Source organism: Ictidomys tridecemlineatus, chromosome 4 (assembly GCF_052094955.1).
Source record: "Ictidomys tridecemlineatus isolate mIctTri1 chromosome 4, mIctTri1.hap1, whole genome shotgun sequence".
NCBI classification, from domain to species: Eukaryota; Metazoa; Chordata; class Mammalia; order Rodentia; family Sciuridae; genus Ictidomys; species Ictidomys tridecemlineatus.
Window position 1 is genome coordinate 184,946,306 of NC_135480.1, and position 22,191 is coordinate 184,968,496.

General features: G+C 40.3%; 1 protein-coding gene across 11 annotated transcripts in view; it reads left to right on the forward strand.

The window, feature by feature from the left end:
• The first annotated feature begins 10,938 nt into the window (after window positions 1-10,938).
• The window catches only part of Znf462 (zinc finger protein 462), a 136,845-nt gene continuing 125,592 nt past the window's right edge, over window positions 10,939-22,191 (forward strand). For 5 of the 11 annotated variants that reach the window (XR_002484464.3, XM_021729385.3, XM_021729388.3 and 2 more), the window contains exon 1: window positions 13,810-14,079. The gene's annotated coding sequence lies outside the window, so the exon portion shown is untranslated. Of the gene's footprint in view, window positions 10,963-13,805; window positions 14,080-14,581; window positions 14,864-22,191 lie in introns of those variants that run through there. The other 6 variants (XM_040286132.2, XM_078047915.1, XM_005329735.4 and 3 more) reach the window with 6 other exon arrangements.

Below are 22,191 nucleotides of genomic sequence, written 5' to 3' on the forward strand. Positions count from 1 at the left end.
CTGATTAGAGTTTGTGATCATCTCTTGGTTTAACAGTATGACTTTCTCAAGTCTCAATTGAGAAATTTTATTACCTCACATTTTATTCTGAAAATTGATATATTAACCAAACAACTTTATTTCTGACATCTTATTCTTATTTCTGGCACGGTATTTGTTTTCCTGTCTCATGTCTTCTTGCTTGATTGTATCTTTTTTCTTTTCTTTTACTAGCTTAATTGAATTTTTTTTTGTGTGTTTTTTTTTCCTCCATGAATTTTGAAGCTATTTTTCCATTATTTGCTTTTTCAGTGAGAGGAAGCAAAGTTTATCTGTGTTCAGGAGTACACAAGATTAGATTAAGAATCCTGAATCTAACTGAATTAAGAAAATTACCAATGAAAAGTTTTGAAAGAATTTATAATCTGTTAATACGTCTGCAACTTATGTAATGATACAATTACCGTTTGGGATAGCTCATTTGAAGTAGGTACTTGTGCACATGCTGAGGCAATTTGGATTTAAAAGTTAATTGACATAAGGTCTAAAGTGTGACTCAGTGACAGGCACTTACCTGCTATTTATGTGAGGACTTGCTAGGTTCTATCCTTAGCACCAAAGAAAAATGTTGGAATAGATGGAAATTTTAGCCAAATATTTAATAAAATCTAAACAATATTCACTAATTTGATCTTTTCAGTTTAGAGGGATAAAATCTGACAACAAATGAGTAAATTAGAACCAGAAAAACAGGTTTGTTAAACAAATAAATAAAAACAAATGAATAGTCTGGAAAAATATATATATATATATATATATATATATATATTATATATATATATATATATTATATATATATATATTTTTTTTCTTTTCTCTCTCTCTTGTGGTCTACCACTGAGATACATCCCCAAACCTCTTTAATCTTTTATTCTAAGACAGGATCTTATTAAGTTTTCTTAGCAGGCCTTGAACTTGTGATCCTCCTCCTTAGCCTCCCCAGTAGCTGCAATTAGACATTTGCCACCTCACCTGAGATAAATAAAATTTTAATTTGTAATAAAAATGACATCAATTAAATGGGTAAAGGAATGACTCTTAAAAATAATGCTATAATAATAGTTAATAATTTAGAAAACAATTATGTTTGATTTCTGTATTTGTAACTATGTATCTAAACTTTTAAATTGAAAAAGTATAATAAAAATGCCAATTGTAGCTTTTTTCCTAGGTGATTTTTTTTTTCCTAGGTGATGGAATATGGGTAAACTATTCATGTTTTTCACTTTGGCTTTTGGATTTTTAAACATTTTAACAATTTATCTCTTTCAGTTAGAAAAAAAAATTTAGAACTTTCAGATAAATTTTACCAGCACAAAACTTCTCCCATATCATGAAGACTGACAAAATTAATGTCTAATTTATAAAAGAAAATTTAACTATAAGGTTCGATTTTTGTTTTTAAAAATACACTCTCTGAATCCTTGTATGTGTTTGATTTTCCTAAACAGACTTGACCTAAAGTTCTGCGTGTTAAGACAGAGCAGGCTGGTACCAAGTCAACTTGACTTTGAATCCACAAACCACCTTCCCATGACTGTAGAGGAATAAATTAAATACTTACAGAAGTAGATTTAATGTTAGTTGCTTTTCATCAGAACATGGGGTCCATATATAACTCTTTTCCTGTTTACTATAGTTTGATTTCTTTCCAAGTTGCTAAGAAGCATGTTTCACAAAAGCTACTTATTTGGTAATATTTTAGGTGTCTGGAATGTAGAACAAGTTTATTCTTTAGTATCTCCCTGATATTTATCCTGAACATTTGCTTATTCCAAAGAATAGGTTTAAAGGGTATTCATTTAGAAAAAAATAAGAGCATATTTATAGAATAAATACAAAACCAAAACTAGCAATGAACATCTCTACTCATTAGTTTTTAGCTCCTGCTTTTATTAGTAATAGCAAGGTCTTAATGTATGTTTTAATGACTCCATGCATTAGTTTCCACATCTGTAGAGGAATAAATTAAATACTTACAGAATTACTATGGGAGGATTACATAAATTTTTCATAAGGAATATAGTGGGGCTGGGAGTACAGATTAGTGTAAAGTGCTTGCCCAGTATGTGGAAGATCCTGGGTTCACTCTCCAATATCACCAGAAAAAGGAAAAGAAAAAGAAAAAAGAATATGAGATACTGTAAGTATAAATTAATGTGATCTGTGTCCTTAAATCTTTACTGTGAGACTGAACAGTTGAAGCAAGAGCCCTAAATTTGGATCATGACAGATATCTAGTGCAAAAATTAAAACCAGTGTATGTACTCATGTTTTAAAAAATCTATTTAAACAAATAAAAATGATCAACAACAATGACATAAAAATTTTAAACCACGATTACCTTTACCTGAGTTCTTCTTTTATTATTTGTTGTGTATCAATTCACTCTCTATCATTAGCTATAAATCAGCGACCAGACATGTGACAATAAGGCAAAATGTTTCTTAAAAGTTGTAAAGAAAATCTTAAAGATAAGAAATTTTGTTTATTGGGTGTCTCAAACCTAAGAAACAGTTACATGTGCTTAGAAAATCCCATACTGTGCAGGAATTGTAATAACTATCCATAAATAAACACAGCAAAAAGGAAATGTTTGATTTCACTTAATTTTTCTGTAAATTGCATAGACCACTACTGTCCATTGATCCAGCTTCTGTTCAGGAGTGTTCTGCAAAAGTACAACTTGAAAACCACTGATCTATCCCAGATGAAAAAATGATCTAAAAGAAAAGTTACATATCAAGTTATTGAAGAAGCTAAGATCCAGACTTCCTCCCTCCTCCATGGCTATTTCTACTGCATCCAAATTTCCCTGTCCTAGCAAGGGAAACTTCCTTGAGCTGGTCTTGAACCAAAAGCTTAGTTAGTTTTTCTTCTTTCTTTCCTCCTTTCTTTTCTCCCTCCGTCCCTCTCTACGGTGCACTTCCCCCTTCGTCCCTTCCTTTCTTCCCACCCAGAAATGAGATCCTATATGTGACCACTAATAATTAACAGCTTAATCAACCAATAAATAATTTTTACGTTTCTGTAAATTATTTTGATGACTGTCAGCTCATCTCATATTCTTTTTAATCTCAGAGGATTAGAGGTTCTCCATATATCAGCATATTTTCTATTCTTTGGGAATGTTCAGTGCTATCCTCCACTCCCCCAAAACCCACCCCATCTTCCAATCTAAATTGAGTTTTAGAGGCTTAGGGTCAGGAAAAAGAGGACAAAGGGGTATATGGTTTTTCACATGGAAATTTGTCATCCTGTTTTTATTTCTCATGGAGATATAAATGGAGAAACATAGCACTGTTCTGCATAGAAGGGATCATATGGAAGAAAAATTGATTCTAGTCCTTCTGCATTGACTCTGTATCATGGAGCACTCACAGAGGAATTACTTCTATTATTGAAAAAGGAGGTCGGCCAGTGTTCTCATTTGACTTACTATGGAGCATAAAATTTGAAATCAGTCAGGACTTTTTTTGATGTCATGAACATGAGATTTTTAGTATCAACTTGGTAATTAAATTAACTCTGTGGATACTGGAATTGAATGATGAAGCTTCTGACATGGAAAAAGGACAGCAATCGTGATAGTTACTACAGTTTAACTTGAGGATAGCCTTTAGTCAGGGTCTAGTAGAAGATCCTGTCCTACTTAGAGGAGATGGACAAATCTAAGGTACCCCCAGTCAGCTTTACCTGAACCACTCGGGAACATAAACCCTCCTCAGGTACGGGAATAGGGTGTTTGTACAAAAAGATGAGCAGCAATAGGGGAAATGAAACAGTGGTCCACTTTATTCTTTGAATATAGCCTTGCTGCTCTGCCACTGCAACAGATCTTTAAAATGGTCATGTTTCTTTTTCTTCCTCTCTCCCTGCTCCTTCCTAATCTCTCCCTCTCCCTAATCTCCAGGGAAACAGGATTACCTTTCTTCCCCATCCTAGGCAGAGTTATCTGTCCTTGAGTACACACCCACCATAGGAACCAAGTAATGCAGACTTTGGAGATGGTACCAGAAGATCTCAGAAATGACTATCTCCCAAATTAACAAGTGAACTACAACTCAACAGAGGGGAATGTCGCCTTTGAGTCACCTCTCTAAAAACCCCCTGGTCCTGTTGATGGGCAGAATCACAGCCTCTGGGACAGAAGTACCGTGTGTTTCTCTTTTGCTAGCAAAGAAATAAAGCTTCTTTCTCCTTTTCATCAGTAAAGAAGAAGAAGAGGAGGAGGAGGGAAAGAAAGAAAGAAAGAAAGAAAGAAAGAAAGAAAGAAAGAAAGAAAGAAAGAAAGAAAGAAAGAAAGAAAGAAGAAAGAAAGCAAAAGGAAGGAAGGAAGGAAGGAAGGAAGGAAGGAAGGAAGGAAGGAAGGAAGGAAGGAAGGAAGGAAGGAAGGAAGGAGGGGCTTTTATATTTTGAAAAACCAGGGCTCTAAGTAGTTCAGTGACTTGCCCAAGATCCATTCAATTAGTATTTAAATTCAGAATTTCATATCTGATTCCAGATAGCACTATCCTTCCTCAATGTCAAGTGTTAAACTCCCAACATAGCATAGTAATATGTTTTTAATAACATGTTATTTTTAAAATATATAATATATGTATGCGTGTGTATATATATATGTATTCTGATTATGGAAACCATATATATGGTAACAAATTAAGCAAACACAGAAAAGTCTTCTAGACAAAAAGAATCAAGGAGTTGGGGATGTAGCTCAGTAGCAGAGCACTGGCCTACCATGTGTGAAGCCCCGGGTTCAATCCTTATCACTACCAAAAGAAAGGAAAAACCAATTATAGGAGCTAAAGGCGTAGCTCAGTGGTAGAACACTTGCCTACCGATGCACAAAGCTGGGGTTCGATCTACAGCCTCTCAAGAAAGAAAAATCATATCTACTCTCAAAATACAAAGAGTTGCTATTTACTCTTTCCTCTATGTTTCTCCCTTCACGATTTGATAGTTTATGCTTTTTGCTTCTCTTTTGTTGTTATTGGTATGTATCTTCACATTGATATGTAATACCACTTTATAGATTAAGAATATTAACCTCGAGGCTAGGGATGTAGCTCAGTAGTAGAGCCCTTGCCTAGCATGTATGAGACCCTGGGTTCAATCCCCAGCACAATATTATTAGCACATATAACACCAAGTAAAATGTTTTTCTAAGTTTTGATTTGCTCGTAACTTAATAATGCTTTCCCATATATCAAAGTTCATTATTTATTTATTTGTTTTGTAGTGCCAGGGATCAAGCCCATGGCTTTGTGAATGCTAGGCAAGTACTCCACCACTAAGCTACATCCCCTGCCCCTATTAAATTGTTTTGTGTGTTTAAATTCATTGATCACTTCTTTATGCTTTCTACCTTGGTTTCTACCTTGGGTGTAATATTAGAAAACTATTAAAAACTGTAATATAACAATTATTCATCTACTTGTTTTTTTAATTAACTCTAAGATATTTATTTTCACTTTTAACTCTACCAATCTATGTAGAACTTATTTTAATATAACTATTGTTGTAGTTTGGATGTGAGGTGTCCCCCAAAGCTCACGTGTGACACGATGCAAGAGGGTTCAGGGGAGAAAGATTGGGTTGTGAGAGTCTTAACCCAATCAATGATTTAATCCCCTAATAGGGATTAATTGAGTGGTAACTGAAGTGGTAGTGTGTGGCTGGACGAGGTGGAAATCAGGGCGTGGTTCTGGGTTATATAAATTTGTATCTGGCAAGTGGAGTTCTCTCTCTCTGCTTCCTGATGTGAGCTGCTTCCCTCTTCCAGACTCTCCTGCCATGATGCTCTGCCTCACCTTGAGCCTTGAGGAATGGAGCTGGTCTTCTATGGATTAAGACCTGTGAAACTGTGAGCCCTCAAACTTTTTCTCCTCTATAGTTGTTCTAATAAAATCCTTTAGTTACAGCAGTGAAAAAGCTGTGACTAAAATAACTGTACACGTTGTTTGAAACCTGTTTATCTCTTATCATTAAAATCATGTAAATGTTTCCATGTCATTTAATATTTCTTAAGAACATTTGAGGCTATACAAATTCTTATTGCACAGATGAACAAAAGTTTTTTAGGCATTCACTTGCTATTGGGTATTGATGCCACAATAAACCACCTTGCCCATACAGTTTTGATGGGAGTCATGAATATTTCCTTACATAATTTTTCAAAAGTTAAATTTCTGGGTTAAAGACATCTTATATAACCAGAAAGACTGAAACTGTTTCCATAGTCCCACAGACCCTATAATAGAGAATTATAGGGTCTATATTCCCTTATCTTCAACAATTGGGAATTAACACCTGGAAAAGTTATAATATATATTATATAGATAATATATATTTATATATATATATATATATATATACATGTATATGTGTGTATGTATATATATATATATATATATATATATATATATATCCATATACATATTGTATTTATCTGCCTGCTAACTTTTGTGTAAAAGAGTACTGTCTTTCATTTGAAAAACTGATGAAGTTAAATTTTTCCATATTTACCATTAGTAATTTTCTTTTGCTAGTGTTTGATAATATTTTTGAAATTATAGTGGAATTACAGATTTCAAAATGTAAGAGTAGGAATTAAGAAATCTGGATTTTAGTGTTTACAACATTAGCTAATATTGGAAGACCTAACATTAAATGATTCAATCTCTTTCATCCTCAATGACTTTTTTTGGTAGAAAACAAATTCAGAATGCCCACTTAAACCTTCATTCTATTTCCCCTGTGCAAAGGAAATTAAAATATCTATGTGAGAAACAGTTACCATACCACTATTTTATTAACAGTATTAATACACTCTGAAACATATTTGTAATTACCACAATCATAAAAGTAGGCTCTATCATTTTAACTTTAAAATGTTTTTAAATACTCAAACATAATTTACAATTCGGTTCAAATAAAGCCTGTGACTCCATACAGCATATATTTATCACAAAAATATTTTTACTTATCATTATATAACTACATAACTTGCATAGTTTTATATATGTTTTACACTTTTTAAAGCTTTTTATAATGAGAAGTCAATTTACTATGAGTATGTTGCTTTTTTGTTTTCTTTTGTGTGATTTTTTTTTGGGGGGGAGTATGTACTATGAAAAAATTAAACTATGATCATAATTTTGTACCTAGGTCTTTCACCTAACAATAGGTAATTTTTCCACTTAATTAAAAACTCCTCATAAACAATTTGAAGCTGTCTAATATGTTATAATGAGGATGTGTTATTATTTACCTAACCGTTAACTATTTTCTTAATCACTTATTTTCAATTACTTGCTTTACTGCTATCATTTCGTACATAAATCTTTTCTACATTTCTGACTGTTTCCTCAGGATAGAGTCTAAGAAGAGGCATTAAAGGGACAAAAGTGTGAACATTTTAAGACTGCAAGTATGTATTTTAAATTGAGTTTAAAAGATTTGTGTTAACTTTTCTCTTTTAATCCAAAAATCTTCTAAAATATTTAATAAGGATGCATTTATTTTGATGTGCATTAAAAAATGTGTATGTGTGTATTCCATCAAACCTTGATTTCACAGATATTATTGCTTTCAATGAATTTACAATTTTTAAGAGTTGATTTAAAAATGTGTATCTGTTAAGTAATTAACAAGTACTATGGAAATATGTTAAAATATGTTGAGGGTGGTATGAAAATGATAACTTTGAAGAAACTGCCATGGAAATGCTGATTATGGGGTTGACTGTTGGTGACTAAGTTTGGTGTTCTGACCAAGTTACTTCCCCTCTCTGGGCTTCAGTTTGAATATAAGTAGCAGGAATCTGGAAATTGTGGTCTTCTGGAAAGGATACCTCTACAAATGATCAATCTTCCAAATTCCAAATTCTTTTCTTCAGAATTTTTATTCATCTAACCATACTTGATCTGAAGTCGTTCTCTCTATTTATTTATTTATTACAATGCTGGAGATAGAGGCTGGGGCTGCCCATAACAAGGCAAGCACTCTAACACTGATCTATATACCAGGTCTTTTGCATTTTAAAATTATCACTTTCAGTAAGAATTTAATGTTAAATTTGAATTAAAGCAAAATATTGGCTTTAAAATTAAAAAAAAAAAACTCCAAATAGTTTAACAAAATATCACTCCTGTGTAACTCCATTGTAGAAACAGAAGTGGTAAAATTCATCAAATTCTTCTCATTGGGCCAATTCCTGCGTTGCTTCTGAGGAAATAAAATAAATGTGAAGTTCTATAGCCAAGAAATGTGGTTTTGAAGTTAGTTCATGAAGTAGATCAAAATTTTGACTCATGGTTTGTCATTCATCTCTGAATCCCCAGTATTCAGCTCTGAGGGTGGTGTAGTGTAGGCAGATGTTAAACAAATATTCAATGGTTGAAAGATATTATGTTTCATAGTATAGTAACTGGCTTGATAGAATTGTAAATTTAACTTCTATCTATGGGACAGAGACTTCCTTTTTGAATATTAGAATAATAGTATTGAAACATCTTCTTAGATGTTTATATATACAAAGGTATATATACAAAGATTCAAACAGAGTGTGTTTAATATAAGTTGTTGCAGTCTTTCTTCCTTTGAGAGCTGTTCAGAATCAGGAATCATCTACCTTTGTCTTCCTTTAGTCCCTTCTCCCGAGGCACGGACACTAGTTAGTGACATATGTTTAAATATCTATATATCTATACATCTCTATCTATCTATCTATCTATCTATCTATCTATCTATCTATCTATTTATCTCTCTCTATATATCATAACAGTGTGCTAGTGATTTTATTTTCTTGATCCTGGGGGAAGAGTTCATAACTGTCCAACTTAAAGTTTTTAGAAAAAACCTTTTGAAGACAATAATTTCCAATAAGAGTAAAGATCTCAAGAATTCAAATCAAAACTCAAATAGTAAAAAGACAATATTGAATTGCACAGAAAAGGAATTTAAAAAAATTTTTTTTTAGTTGCTGATGGACCTTTATTTTACTTATTTATATGTGGTGTTGAGAATGGAACCCAGTATCTCACACATGCCAGTGCTACCACTGAGCCCCAGCCCCAGCCCAGAAAAGGGAAATGCAAAAAGTTAATAAGCGGTGTGTAACAATATTTTTTTTTTTTTTTTTAACCCAAGGGTGTTTACCACTGAGGTATATCCCCAGTCCCTTTTAATTTTTTTTTATTTTTGAGACAGGGTTTTGCTAAGTTGCTGAGGCTGGCCTTGAACTTACCATCCTTCTACCTGTTTTCAGGCTGATAATATGATTAAACATTTAAGGATGAAATAATTAAAACTTCTGAAAAAGGCATAATCTCTATTTCCTACTCTTTGCTTTGCTAAAATCATCAGCCTGGACAATTTTCCAGCTGGAATTTAGAAAGTAGAGCTACCAACTAGATTTCTTTTTCTTTCTTTCTTTTTTGGGATAGTTTTCAGGAAGCAAGGGGACTTTTTAAATATGAGAGAATGCAAAAATTGAAACAACGACATTAGAACATTTATACACTCTTGTTTCAGTTCAAATTTTATATTTCCAGTGGAATCTCTGGACCAACTCTTCATGTTTTTTCATGAGTCCTTCCTGAAGGTTGGGTAGAACCTCCTCTCCCCACCTCCATATATATTTTTCTTTAAGAGATTTGGGTGCCTTCCTATGTTAAGGCTTTAATAACCAAAATGATTTATAGACTATCCCTAACCTGCTGGTGTTGGGCAAGTAAATGGATCACATTTGCATGGGTCAATCTGATTATAGGACTTCAACTATTTCTTGAACTAAAATTGCAAGATTTATTATTCTATTAATGCTCATAAAGCCACTCTTTTGATGAGCCATAATTTCTCTTAATGAAGAGTCTGTATGCCAGTCACCTATGATAAGGGAGAAGAAAGTCCAGATTTCCAACCTATTCTTATTCCCTGGTACATTAATAAAGACTTGAAACCCCATATGACTCTGGGGAATAATGACATAGGGTACAGTAGCAAATGGTAGATTTCAAGGAGTCAACATGTCCCCGTGAGACTTCCTTCACATTGTTGGCCGTGTATAAAACCTACGTTTTCATTTTAATTAAAAAATGTGAACATTCATTCTCCTCATGGAGAAGATAACCCACCAACTAGGCTTGCATTATCTTTGTGAATATTCTTGGGGAATGAAATAGCAGGAGGTGTGAACTTTCTCCTGCTTATCTAAATGGTCTGCTAATGGCAAAGCATAATTACGGTTACTTAAGTGCCAAGTTTATTAAGGTTTTCACTAAAACCTTCAGCCACAGCGCTTTCCTTCTCCGTCCCATCTTTCATTTATCCAATTACTTTCCAATCATTTGAGAAACTGCCTGCCCCCAAATAAAAAGCAACAACCAAAAGCCCACTCTCCTTATGTTTTAATTTCTTTCAGTTATTTTAGTTGGCCAGTTAAGGTACTTATGGTTTCTAAAAGTCGAAAATAATATGCGTGTGGAAGCATCAATTGAAAATTTTAGCCTCGCATTCAAAAAGCAGGACTGCACGGGAGTTTTGCAATAGTTTTCTTCACAGCTTTGAGGAGTCATTTTGCTTCTAAGGCAGAAGATCGAGCTTATCTTCTAAAGATTATCCCGTGGTGCCCTATTTGGGATGGAAAATTAGCCACTGTACCCTTTCCCCCAAAGAACCCACACCAGAAGCCCGAAAGCCACCATCTCCCCATCAGTCTCCGGACCTCCTCGCTGTCTTTGTCCCTTCTAGACGTGGAAGCTTGGAGAGGAGGTTTGGTTTCCAAGGATTGGAGCGTTTGAAGGGCGGGGCCATCTCCAAGTCCATCTCCCCTTTTTGTCCTCTTCTTCTGGGACGGGAGGGTGGAGCCAGGTCCTCCCGCGGCCGGCTCGGGAGCTCTCTCTATCTCGGTCGCTCGAGGTGAGTCTGAAAGGGCGGCAGCCCGTTTAATTGTAGCGCAGGTTAATTTCTTGAGTTCACCGCAGTCGGTCCGCCAGCGGCTTCCCCGGTCTTTGCCAAGTGGGTTTACGAGGTCGGAGGCGTGTTGGGGCGCGCTCGCCTTCTCGCGAAAGGCTCCTCCCCAGGGCTTTTTCCCCGACTGCGGAAAGCCCTCTGGTGCCCCAGGAGCCTTGGAAACCCAGGGTTTCCTCTGACCTCGTCGCGTCTTCCTCCCTCCCCACCGCCCGGTTCCTACGCCCCGGGGGAAGGGCGGCCCCCATCTTAGCACTTCCGACCCCAGCCAACCCAGAAGGTACCTTCACGTCGATGAACATTTTTATCGCATCCTCAACCCCCCCACCCCACCCCCCGCAGTAATAGGAGCTTTCAGCCTGAAATACGATTGTTATTTTCTCGGTGCCGAGCTTGACAGAAAAAGTCAGCTTTTTTATTAAAGACAAAGAGGTAAATTATCAGCCGGGACACTGAAGGGACGGCGGAGACCTGGCGCGCTTCCTCTGGTTGCCACGAGGAATTTATGGGGGAGCGGCGACCAGAGCTCAGACACCCCTGGGGTCCCGGTGGGGAGGAGCTCTGGGCAGAAGGACTTCCCCAGGTCCCTCCGGTCACCTGGAAAGGGGAGTCCTCCCAATTCTGCACAAAGCCAGGATCATTTCGTGCGGAGCAGCCTCCCGGTCTTCCTCTCCTTTCTTCTTTTCTCTTTCTTTGACTCCCGTCTCCCTTTTGCCCGTGTCCTTTCTCCTCCTTGTTCTCCTCTCCCTACTTTTCCCTTCCCTCTCCTCGCCTTTCCTCCCCCCTCCTTTCTTCTCCGCCGCACGCGTAGTGTCATTTATTTATTTATTTATCACCCCCCGCCATCAACACCCTTTTAGGGCTCCAGAGCTGTTCAGTGTGAGTGGGAGGAGAAAAGGGCAGGAAGTGTTGACTGGAAGCGGGTGAAATCGTGCCTCAGGGTGAGAGAGTCTGCCCAGGAATATACAATCGGAAAATCTTGGAAAAGGACGATTTAGATCTGCTTATGAAACCCCACTATCCGATGGGAACCAACTCCGCGCGCGTCTCCTCCTCCCCCTTTATTGTATGGATTTAAGGGTATTTCTGCCCGGACCGTTTGGCTGGGCGGGGAGGGGGCGAATGTTAAGGAGGACGGTCTTGCCTAGAATCCTCAACACCGCGCTTTCACCGGATGCGCGCTCCTCAATGCAATGGAATCCAGCAACATCCCCCAATTCAGACGCGGACAAAAGAAACTTTAATTAAGGTCTCTGCCCCGCGCGCTGCGTGTTTCTCTCTCCCGAGGCTGTTGATGTCCAACTCGAGGATCTGAGAAATAGAAATGGTACAACCAGCCCATGCCCTTGAACTTCAATTGCTCCTGACTTGCTGCATTGATTTTTTGATACTGTAGTCCCCCTCACACCTCCCGCCCCCGGTCAAATTAAAGCTTTAGAAGACATTCGACCCTGGAGAAAGGAGGTGGAAACCCACTCCTTTGCAAAAAGAGATAGTTCAGAACGATTTGGGGGGAAATTACACTAAATAAAAATTCAAGGTGTGAAAGCTTCATCTTGGCTCTCTTGTCTTCAACACCATGACACCTTATCATTAGGAGCGCTGATTGTTACTTTCCAAGCCTTTAGATGATCAGCCAGAAAGTGCAAACAACGCGGGGCTGGAAGGTGTAAAGTTATTTAAGTAGGTTTTTTTTTTTTTCCCTTTCGGTGCGCCGTCAAAACATTTCACAAGTTAGGAAAAGAAAGCGGTGGTTCAGAGGCTCAGGATGATGGGTTCTTTCCCTCCCTTATTCTCCCACCCTATTCATATCAGAAATAAATAAAACGCACACCAAGCCTTTATTTCGGGGGAGAAGACTTCAAAATACGTGCCAGTAATGGACAACTTGAGCCTCTCACTGAAGATACTCAAACCGCAAACTGGAAAGGAATTAAAAAGCCCCACGTGGTTGATCTGGGTTTAGACTTGCAACCTCCAGTTCTCCATGTATGTTCTTTGCAAAGATTGGCCTCTAGATGGATGCATGTGAGGGACCCTCAGGGGCCCGGCGCCTCGGGCAGGGCTGATGGTGGGAGCGCTATGAGCTGCAGGGCAGGGTCCTCACTGGGGGCTTCCTCTGCCGGCCAGGGCTGCCAGGCGCCTCCGGGACGCGAGCGCGCAAGCCTCGGGCCCGGCGGCCGCGCTCCTTGCACCGCCTTCTCCGCAGGTCTTTATTCATCTCATCTCCCTCTTCCCCTTCTCCTCCTCCTTTGCCTCCTTCTCCTCCTCTTCCTCCTCCTCCTCCACCACCACCTCCTCCTCCGCCACCGCCACCTCCTCCTCTTGCATCTCACTGGCCTGGCTCTGTGTTGCTCTGAGTGACAAAGACAATGTCCCAGCCTTAACTTTGCAACCACCTTGCCTCCTTCTGGGGTTGGGGGGGGGGAGGGGGGACAGCAGCCGCAGCCTCAGCATCTCCTCCAGCTTCTCCTTTTGCGCTTCTCCAGCTCTTGGAGAATTCTTCCCCCCTTTCCCCCCAACCCTTTCCTCATTTCTTTCTTTCTTTTTTCCCCTTCCTCTCTCCTGCACGTTGTTGTTGTTATTAGAAAGGCTTCGCGCACCCCCTGGTGCTCCGGCGTTTTGTGTGGCAGGAGAAGATTGTCTTCCTTCTCTCTTTCTGTCTTGCTTTCTCTCTCCCTCTGGTTGCTCATTATTCAGAGAGAGACACAGAGGGAGGGAGAGAGAGAGAGAGAGAGAGAGAGCGCGAGGGAGAGGGAGGAGAGGAGAGAGAAGAGCAGAGTGAGGGGAGAGAGTGAGAGGGAGAGGGAGGGAGGGAGAGAGGGAGAGGGAGAGAGAGAGAGAGACGGATATCTCAGGTCATCTGCAGCTGCAGCGAGTCTGAGGAGCCGAGGAAGGCAGGGAAGATGGCGATCCTCCATTGCTGAGACCCGGCAGAAGCACATGAGACTCCCAAACAACTTCCACAACAATAACCCGAGCAGGAAGAGGAGAAAGAGAAAGAGGATAAGGAGGCGGTGGGGCTGGAGAACCCGAAGCACCTCCCGGCGCCGGGACGCTTCTTCTGTAAGTTACTGCAATTAACCACCACCTCCGGGTGGTCTGAGTGCTCCGGGGAGGAGAGCGCCGGGCGGTGGAGGCACAAACGCGCTCATTCATTCGGCCAAGGAGGGTTGGCGGAGCGGGGAGGAGAGGAAGTCCCCTGCATGGACTGGCTGTTGGAAGAGGAGAAGAAGCAAGAGAGAGGAGGAGGAGGAGGGGGAGGAGGGAGAGCAGGAGGGGGAGGAGGAAGAGGAGGAGGAGAAGCCAGGGAGGAAGAGGAGGAGGAGGAGGAAGAGGAGGAGAAGGTGGTGGTGGTGGCAGTGGAGGTGGCTGTGCTTTTCCTGCTGGCTGCTCCTTCTGCTGGGGGTGGGGGGAGCGGAGCGCTGTGGCTTAATTAATTTCGTGTAGTTCTATGAAGAGAAGAGAAAATGAAAGATGAGTGAGACGGGAGCTGGGGGCTCAGGACGGATGCTCCGAGTGTGGGGACAGGAGTAGGGACGGAGTGGGGGGCGGGGGGCGGGAGGCAGGAGACCTGAGCCTGAGCCAGAGGGAGCGAGCGAGGGTCAGAGGAGCGAGCGCTCGGAGCGAGCGGCCCCGACCTGAGCGGGTTGACCTCTTTCTTTCTCTGTCCCTCTCCTTCCTTTCCCCCTCTGTCTGCCTGTCCCCCGCCCGATGGCAAAGCCGTGCGGATTGGCACCCCCCTCTTCCTCAGGTATTTGGCTCTCTCTCTGTCTCTCCGAAGTTGGGATGCGGGGTCGGGATGTGTCGGGGGTGGCTGCTGCTGCTGCTGCTGCTGCTACTGCTGCTGGTGAGGACAGAGGCGAGGACCCGGGGGCCCGGGCCGGGCGGGGGGCGCAGGTTGAGGAGCAGCTGAGGAGCTGTCTCCAGGCTGGGGGTTCAGAAGCGTCTGGTGGAGGACAACGGTTTCTGGAGAGGAGAAGCCATTACACACGCTTGGCTCTCCTCTGAGGCGGGGAGAAAGGCAGGGGCCTGGGGGGGCGTCTCACTCCTGGTGCGGTTCCCAGGGGTCTGCCCTCCTTCCAGGCACGAGGGGAAGCCGCAGCCGCCCCCCATTGGAGCAGCCCCTCTCTTTCCCTTTCTTTATCTCCCTGTCCTCCATTTGCAAGCTGTCTGCTTTGGTTCCAGTCCAGACTCCAAAACACAAAGCTCCTTCTCACGTTCATTCTCCAGGCTGTTCACCATTCCTGAAGGAACCCTCATTTTCTTTTCATTGTAGCTTCTAACCTACAGGGAGGGAGGGAGGGAGGGAGGGAGGCCGCCTGGAGTTCCTTTTATATTCCTCCCCAACCCCACCAAAAAAAAAAAAAAAAAAAAGTTTCATTTTTAAGCACGCGACTGGGATGGGGAAAGACCAACCAGTTGGGGCTTTCTCCCAGGGCTCCCGGCGGCCTCTGAGTGCCTGTGTTGGCTGTTTGGTTTGCTTTGGTTTTGTTTCTGGAGGTTGCTTGCAGGTTTGGGGAGGAAGTGACTAGTTTGGTTGAGAGCTGGGAACTGAGTCAGGTAAGCCGTGTCATGGTTGTAACTCCATCAGAAAATGGAGGAGAGCGGGTTTCCAGGAGACAAAGCTGAGATGAGAAGTGTTTATGAAATTATGGATGTCTCCATTTTGAAGCTCTGTTGGTGATGGCTGGCAAGCCTCCTCCTCCTCCTCCTCCTGCTCTCCAGAGGGAAACCTGGTGGTGTTCCTCACTGTCTATTCATTATGCAAAGAAATGAGGGCTTTTAAGGGTTCCTCAGATTTTTCTCCCACCAGAGGAGTGCTTTCACAAGTTATTGAGACGTTTGTTTCCATTTTAAAGTAAACTTTTGGATTTTTTTTTTTCCCTCCTTTTGAGTGGACCTGAAGGGTTTTGACCCTCTTCAGCCAAAGCAAGGCAAAACCTGAAACCTTCCCACTGAGGTCTTCTCACAACTTTAGGCTTCTCCAGCTCTCCTTAAAGTCACCAGAAAATGTTATTTCCTCATTGTGAAGATGGTGGTGGCCCCAGGCTGAGATTTTTTTGAGTTGTGGGGCTTGGTTATCATCATGTTTGATGCATCGCAAGACTTTATTGTCTGGTATGAGTTGATTTCTGGAAAAAAAATAAAATTCCTGCAAGATCTCAGAGGAACTCTAAGACTGTCTGACTAACAGCAGTTTCTCCAGGGTCTACATTTCTCTTCAGGTTGATCCATTTGTATGTTAGGCCTTCTTTTAGTTCCTTTGTTTCCCCCTTTCCCTTTCCTTCTGCTGTTTTTTTTCCCCCCTGTGTTCTCAAGAACTGCAAGTCTTCAGGAATATCAGTTTGTCTTCTTAACAATGTCACTATGGAAACAAATCATGTCAGTGGAGAAAACCTTATGTCCAGGTATCTTCACCTTTTTTAATTGGAGGAATTTATTCATTTTGTAGGAAGACATTTTGTGAGGGTGTTTTGAAAAAAGAACCCAGTTCTACACCCCAGTCCACACTCACTGATTTGGACCTCTTCACAGATTAGTTCTAAAGAATGTGTGTAATTGACCCAAGTAAAGAACTAAACCCTGAAATGCTTCAGGAATTTAAAAAAGCCAACCATGAAGATGTTGCTTTTCCATTAGGTGAGGTAGCCATCTTGAGGATGAGGGAAGATGTTGGAAGAATTTTAGATGGACTATTGAAGATATGTGAGGGAGGGCTCCACAGTGGAAGGGAAACTTGGAGGAGATTCAGACCCAATTAATATAATCTAAGGGGGCTAATTGGACCTTGCTTTCAACTGAGGAGAGATACAGAAAGGTACCAGCTTCAACAAAAATAAGGAACACATTGGTGAGCGACTTGCACAAGCCTTTTTCTTGCTTTGCTTTCTCATTATGTATCAGATTTTTGTGTGTGAAGTTCCTTGTGTCTACAGCATTTTTGTGCATATTGAAGTGATTTTCGTTTCCAGATGTAATTATATTCTGTTGAGGAGCTGGTAACAGTGTCACTCAGTAAATGCACAGTGCTATATATGACAACATCCCATTTTTCAAACCAAACTGTTGTGTCATTAATTGAGGGTTATTGTTCTTCTGAGGGGTGTGAAAGGAGAGGGGAAATACTTGGTTCTTTAGATGATAATTGTCCATGGTCAATGAAGTAAAACCCTGTTTGTGCAGATGAAGATGTATGATTTTCAATTGATATGTATGCTCATTCAAAAATACTTCTGTTCAGATCTCTGCCTCTTTATTAAAAACCTAGAGCACTTTGGAAAAATTTTACCTGGAATCATACCCTAATTCCCTCATTTTTGAATGTTGGTTTTTGATGATATCCATTAGTTTTGTTAAGTGGAATGTTGTCACTGTTATATTTACATTTGCTAATTCACATATGGATGTTACATGTTCAAACTTGAAATTCAAATGCAATGGATAAAGACAGTTATTTGGGAAAGTAATTACACATCTAATTAACTATATTTGTTTATGAAAACATAAATACATTATATGTTGATCTTGAAGCAAACATCCTTTTTTTTTTCTTTTTTTTTAAAAAAATCATTGTTGATAGCAGGACAAGTGATTAATTTACTTATTTCAGTGGGGAAGAAAGAATGACAAAGTGCCATTTCAGCAGTTTGACTCACCACATTTTTTACTGTGCGAGCAAGTGTTTTGGTGTCTTCATAGACAGTCTTGGAGTTGAGCTTTTTTGGAGAGAAAAAGTCAGGTCTCTAAGATAAGCATTTTGAAGTTCAAGAATATGTTCTAACTGGTAACCTGAGAAACATATCCATGTCTGTTGTACTTTCTCAACATGGCAAGCACCATAATATTTAAAAGCATGGTTTCTTGAAATTTTCTAGACATAACATACTTGGATTGAGACAAGTATTTTGGATAAACCATCATGAGAGAAATAAGAAGTGTCAAATTGAACATACTCATTTGCTCTCAAAGCTCAAAGATCTTTTTTGTTTTTGAGACTTCAAGTTCACCAGGCTCATTATGCAAATTTTTGCCATAGCTTTAGTTTATCACAAAGGAAAATCATTCTGAAGAAATATTTGTGAGCTGTCATGAATACTGCCATGCAAGAGATTCTTGTTGGATCTTCATATTCCATAGTATTTCTCATATTGTTTTATATCAGTCTCATTCATTGACTGCATTCCCTGAGGACTTGATTCCCCCCAACCCCCCACTCTTGGAGTTAGACAACTTTTAAAGGAAAAAAAAAAAAACTATATCTATTCTTCCTAATGAGTCTTCCGGAAGACAGGAGAAAAAAAAATCCCACTGTACTAATGGGCTTTAGAGTACTTGTGGTCAGTTTTCTTGAAAGAAGGCAATGATAAAGTTGCCTTGGGATGGAGTCCTGTTTTACGTGTGATGGACTTTTAATAGGGTCTAGTCTGCCTTGAATTGTTTGATGTTCAGATTTCTTGGTTAAAGGTAACCTTACTTACCTTTTTTGTGGTGTGTGCCTTTTCAGACTTCAGTGTGCCATGGGATAGAGAATTGACAAAGCTATGTTGAATGTTCTAAGTTGACAACTAGAGAACAGAGATATGATTTCAAAATGCTCCAGTCACAAATTAAGAAGTATATAAATAATGAACTCAGATTGCAAAGGATCTGATGTGAATGTGAAACTGGGTGGTCTATATATGGCAACTATAGAAATTCAAAAGAAGTGGGGGAGAAGGTATTTACAGGGTCTATTGGTAAAATCCAGTGAACAGAAAGATAATTTTGTGTGTGTGTGTGTGTGTGTGTGTGTATGCATGTGTTTGTGAAGGCAAGCATCTTGTGAGATTCACATACTTAGAGAATTGATGGCTTTGAAAGAAACATTAGCTGGGTGTTGGTGACCTATTAATTGATTATGAGAAAACAGAGAAGAAAGTAGATAATGCTAAAAGAAAATTCCTCTCCTTGTGTGATATGCCAAGACATCTGGCAGATGTTATGTTGGGCCCTAAGGAATGGACAGTTTAATTTTAGCCCTAGCAAGGAAATGGGAAGTTCTAAGCTCTTTTAATAGCACAAGTCTTAGTTTGGGGAAGGTTGCTTAAAAAAATAAGAAAGAAGGGGTGGGGGTGGGTGGGAAGGGCATTTAGTGTAATATGGAAGAGCTCTAAGGAGCAGGGAGCATAAGTGGAGATTTTGGGATAATAGGCAAAATATTATTTCTGAAGTAGAAATTAACATGAAAGTCATTTTTAAAAAATGACACATGTACACTATAAGTGAGGAATATTAGGTATTTAATACTATACTATCAGGCAACTTCCAATTTAGAAGCTTTTTTTTTTTTTTCAAATGCCTAAGAGAAATAATGTACTTCAAATATCCTCCCTCCACCCTCATTTTACTGAAGAGGAAACTGGCAGAAAGACATGAAGTGACTAGTACAAGGTCAGAAAGTTCAGTTGTAACAAAGCCAGGCCTAGAACACAGGTCGGCTGACTCCAGCCCAGTGCCCTTTCCACTACCCCAACTGCATTTGATAGTGAGGTTGTGAAACAGCGGTTCTCTCCAAGGCCCAAGGCTCCCTGAGAGTCCGGCACCAGTGGGACCTGGGTGTGGATTTTCGTTAGCTGACTTGAACATGTTGGGGACCCAGGGCTGGGCAGTGTGTTTCATTCATAGATCCAGAGGCCGATTTTGTTCCTATGACTTCCAGTCAAGCTTTAGCTACTGGGTTTGTAGCTGTGCTTTCTTTTACTTTCTCCTGTTCTTTTCTCTTGTTCCATCATCCAGGACTAGAAAGTGCTTTTCAAATGCCCTTCTTTGGAAATTTGTCTGGGTCTATTGCAACTTACAAAAGTGCCCACAATTGGACTCTGAGGATCTATTTTGCAACGTGGTACAGATTTAAATTGGCTTCTTTCAGAGATGCCATTTTGTAATACTGATGAATGGCTGAGAGGGTGAAATCCAGCCTCAAACAATTACTGGTGATTTTCCAGTGTTCGGGACTCATTCAAAAATGTGCCCTCCATGTATCTTCTTGGAGCCCAATTCACTCTTGCAGACCAGTGGCTAACTCTTTCCCATTTCCTTGGTATACATGAAGTCATCATTAAAATGACTTTTAACAACACAGGCAACATTTAGCCATGAGGGTTGGGACAGCACCATAGGAAGGGTGAAACTGGGTTTCCATTTCTGTCTCCCCTTGGACAAGCAAAAATAATTTTGTAAGGAAGGATGAGTGATATTTGTAAGTTTCCACATTTTTCTAAGCTTCTTCCAAAAGAATGCATAAATTCGTACTCCAGGAGGCAGACTGGAGAAGGTGGTGCTGGAGGTGGACTTCTGGCAGAAACACAGTTAACGCTGTAAACAGTTGAACCTCAGTGTGGCACTCCTCCAAATGAGTTGACTGTCGAAAATAAAATGTTCCAGAAGAACTGGGAGAACAGGAAAGAAGTTAAAACAGCATGGTTTGCATGCCAGTGCTGAAGGAAGAAGAAAAAAAGTTTGGGGTTGGGGTGGGGGGAGTGAGGGGACATTGGAAAGAAGATAATCCTAAGTTCAACGGTCTCCTGGATTGATAAGACCCAGGAGAAGTTTCCAAGTGCAGCAAAATGGAGTTTTATGAATTTAGATTGCATTTGCAGTTTACTAGGAAGCTCTTTTGAATCTTTTTGTCCCCTTGAACTTTCTATCTGGAGAACTGCATAACTGATAAATGAGAAGTCCATTGGAAGCGATTTGGATTTACATTTTCTGCTTGGAAATGCTATCATAAAATTTATCTTCTTTCCAAGGCCTCCTGTCCTCATCAGCTGAAGCATGCATATGGTTTTTAAAGTCTCTGGCTGTGTGGCTGCAGCACAAAGTTGATTTCTCCAGGGTTTGGAAAGACAAGAGGTAGAGAGCTACGTGGTGGGAGAGGGTGCTGGTATTGTCACCTACAAATGCATTGTCTTTGCTTCTGGTGAGCAGCTTACTGGGTGTCTTCAAAGCATTCTTTCCTAATTCCTAGCTGGAGCCGATTCTTCTTGAGTTATTCTTGGAGGGAAAGTGTCTTTGCATGCCAGGTCATGGGTATTTTGGTATTGATTTCCTTGCTTTCATGTGTTTGCTTGTTCAGTTCACTTCATGTTGCTTCTGGAGTATTAATCAAATGCTTATGCTGAGCCTGTCCACATCTACCTTTGACTTCATTCAAAAGGTAGAACCTGCTCATTGGGGTGAAGGGAGGGCTGGTAGGTTCTTATTTGTTAAAAAATAAATACCTGAAGATGAAGAGTGTATAATTCATGAAGTTATTTGCTAGGCCTTCAAGTAGTAGTCTTTTAACAAAGACCCTGCAAGGGAAGGTGGGGGAAATGCTACTAGGAACCAATGGATCTTGATTAAAAAGTTTTAGGATCACTTAGTAGGAAATTAAGCATTTGCCCAAGGTGAGTGAGCAGAGACTTACCTTTGGATTCAGATTGGTTGGAGCACAAAAGGAGCTGGAGGCCCAGGCAGGACAACTGTGTCAGAAGTAATTAAGCCCAGGATTTGTGGAGAGGCTTATCCGCCACAGAGCCCAGCTGGGGAAGGCCAAACTCGCTCCCTAAGCCCTTGTCTGGCCAGTTGAACCAGAGCACAAGCGAAGGCCCTCGAATTTTTGGATTCTACTCTTTCCTATTCAGACGGAAGAAGGAAAAGCCATTATTCTTCATGTTTGCTCATGTCTGCCGACTGCTTCTCTCTCAAGCTGGGAAATGCCAGAGGTGGGGGGGCAAAGCTGATTTCCTCTGAGGGAACCTTCTCCCTGTTAACACTGCAAATGTGCCTCTAACATTGTACTTATTACTCAGAAAATAATTGTGCAGAAGCACAATGTGGGATACTTGAAAGATGTTTGCTGCACAAAGGTTCCAATACTCACCTGCAGATTAAGAAATGGGTTTCTAAACCATCTCATTTCTGTTGCTAATGAAAAGCTTTGGAAGGCACCTGTGAATTAGAGCTCCAGCTGCTATCATGGTAGGGGAAGTCAGGCCTTGAAAGGATACATGGATTAGCCCGTCAGAAAAGCAAACAGTAGCATCAGCACAAGTAGAAAATAGACAGGGTTGTTAAGCTAACAGAAAAGTAGGCTAAAGCATTGCTGTAATTATACGGTGGAAATTTGCTGGAAGGAGGGATTGCTTGAATGGG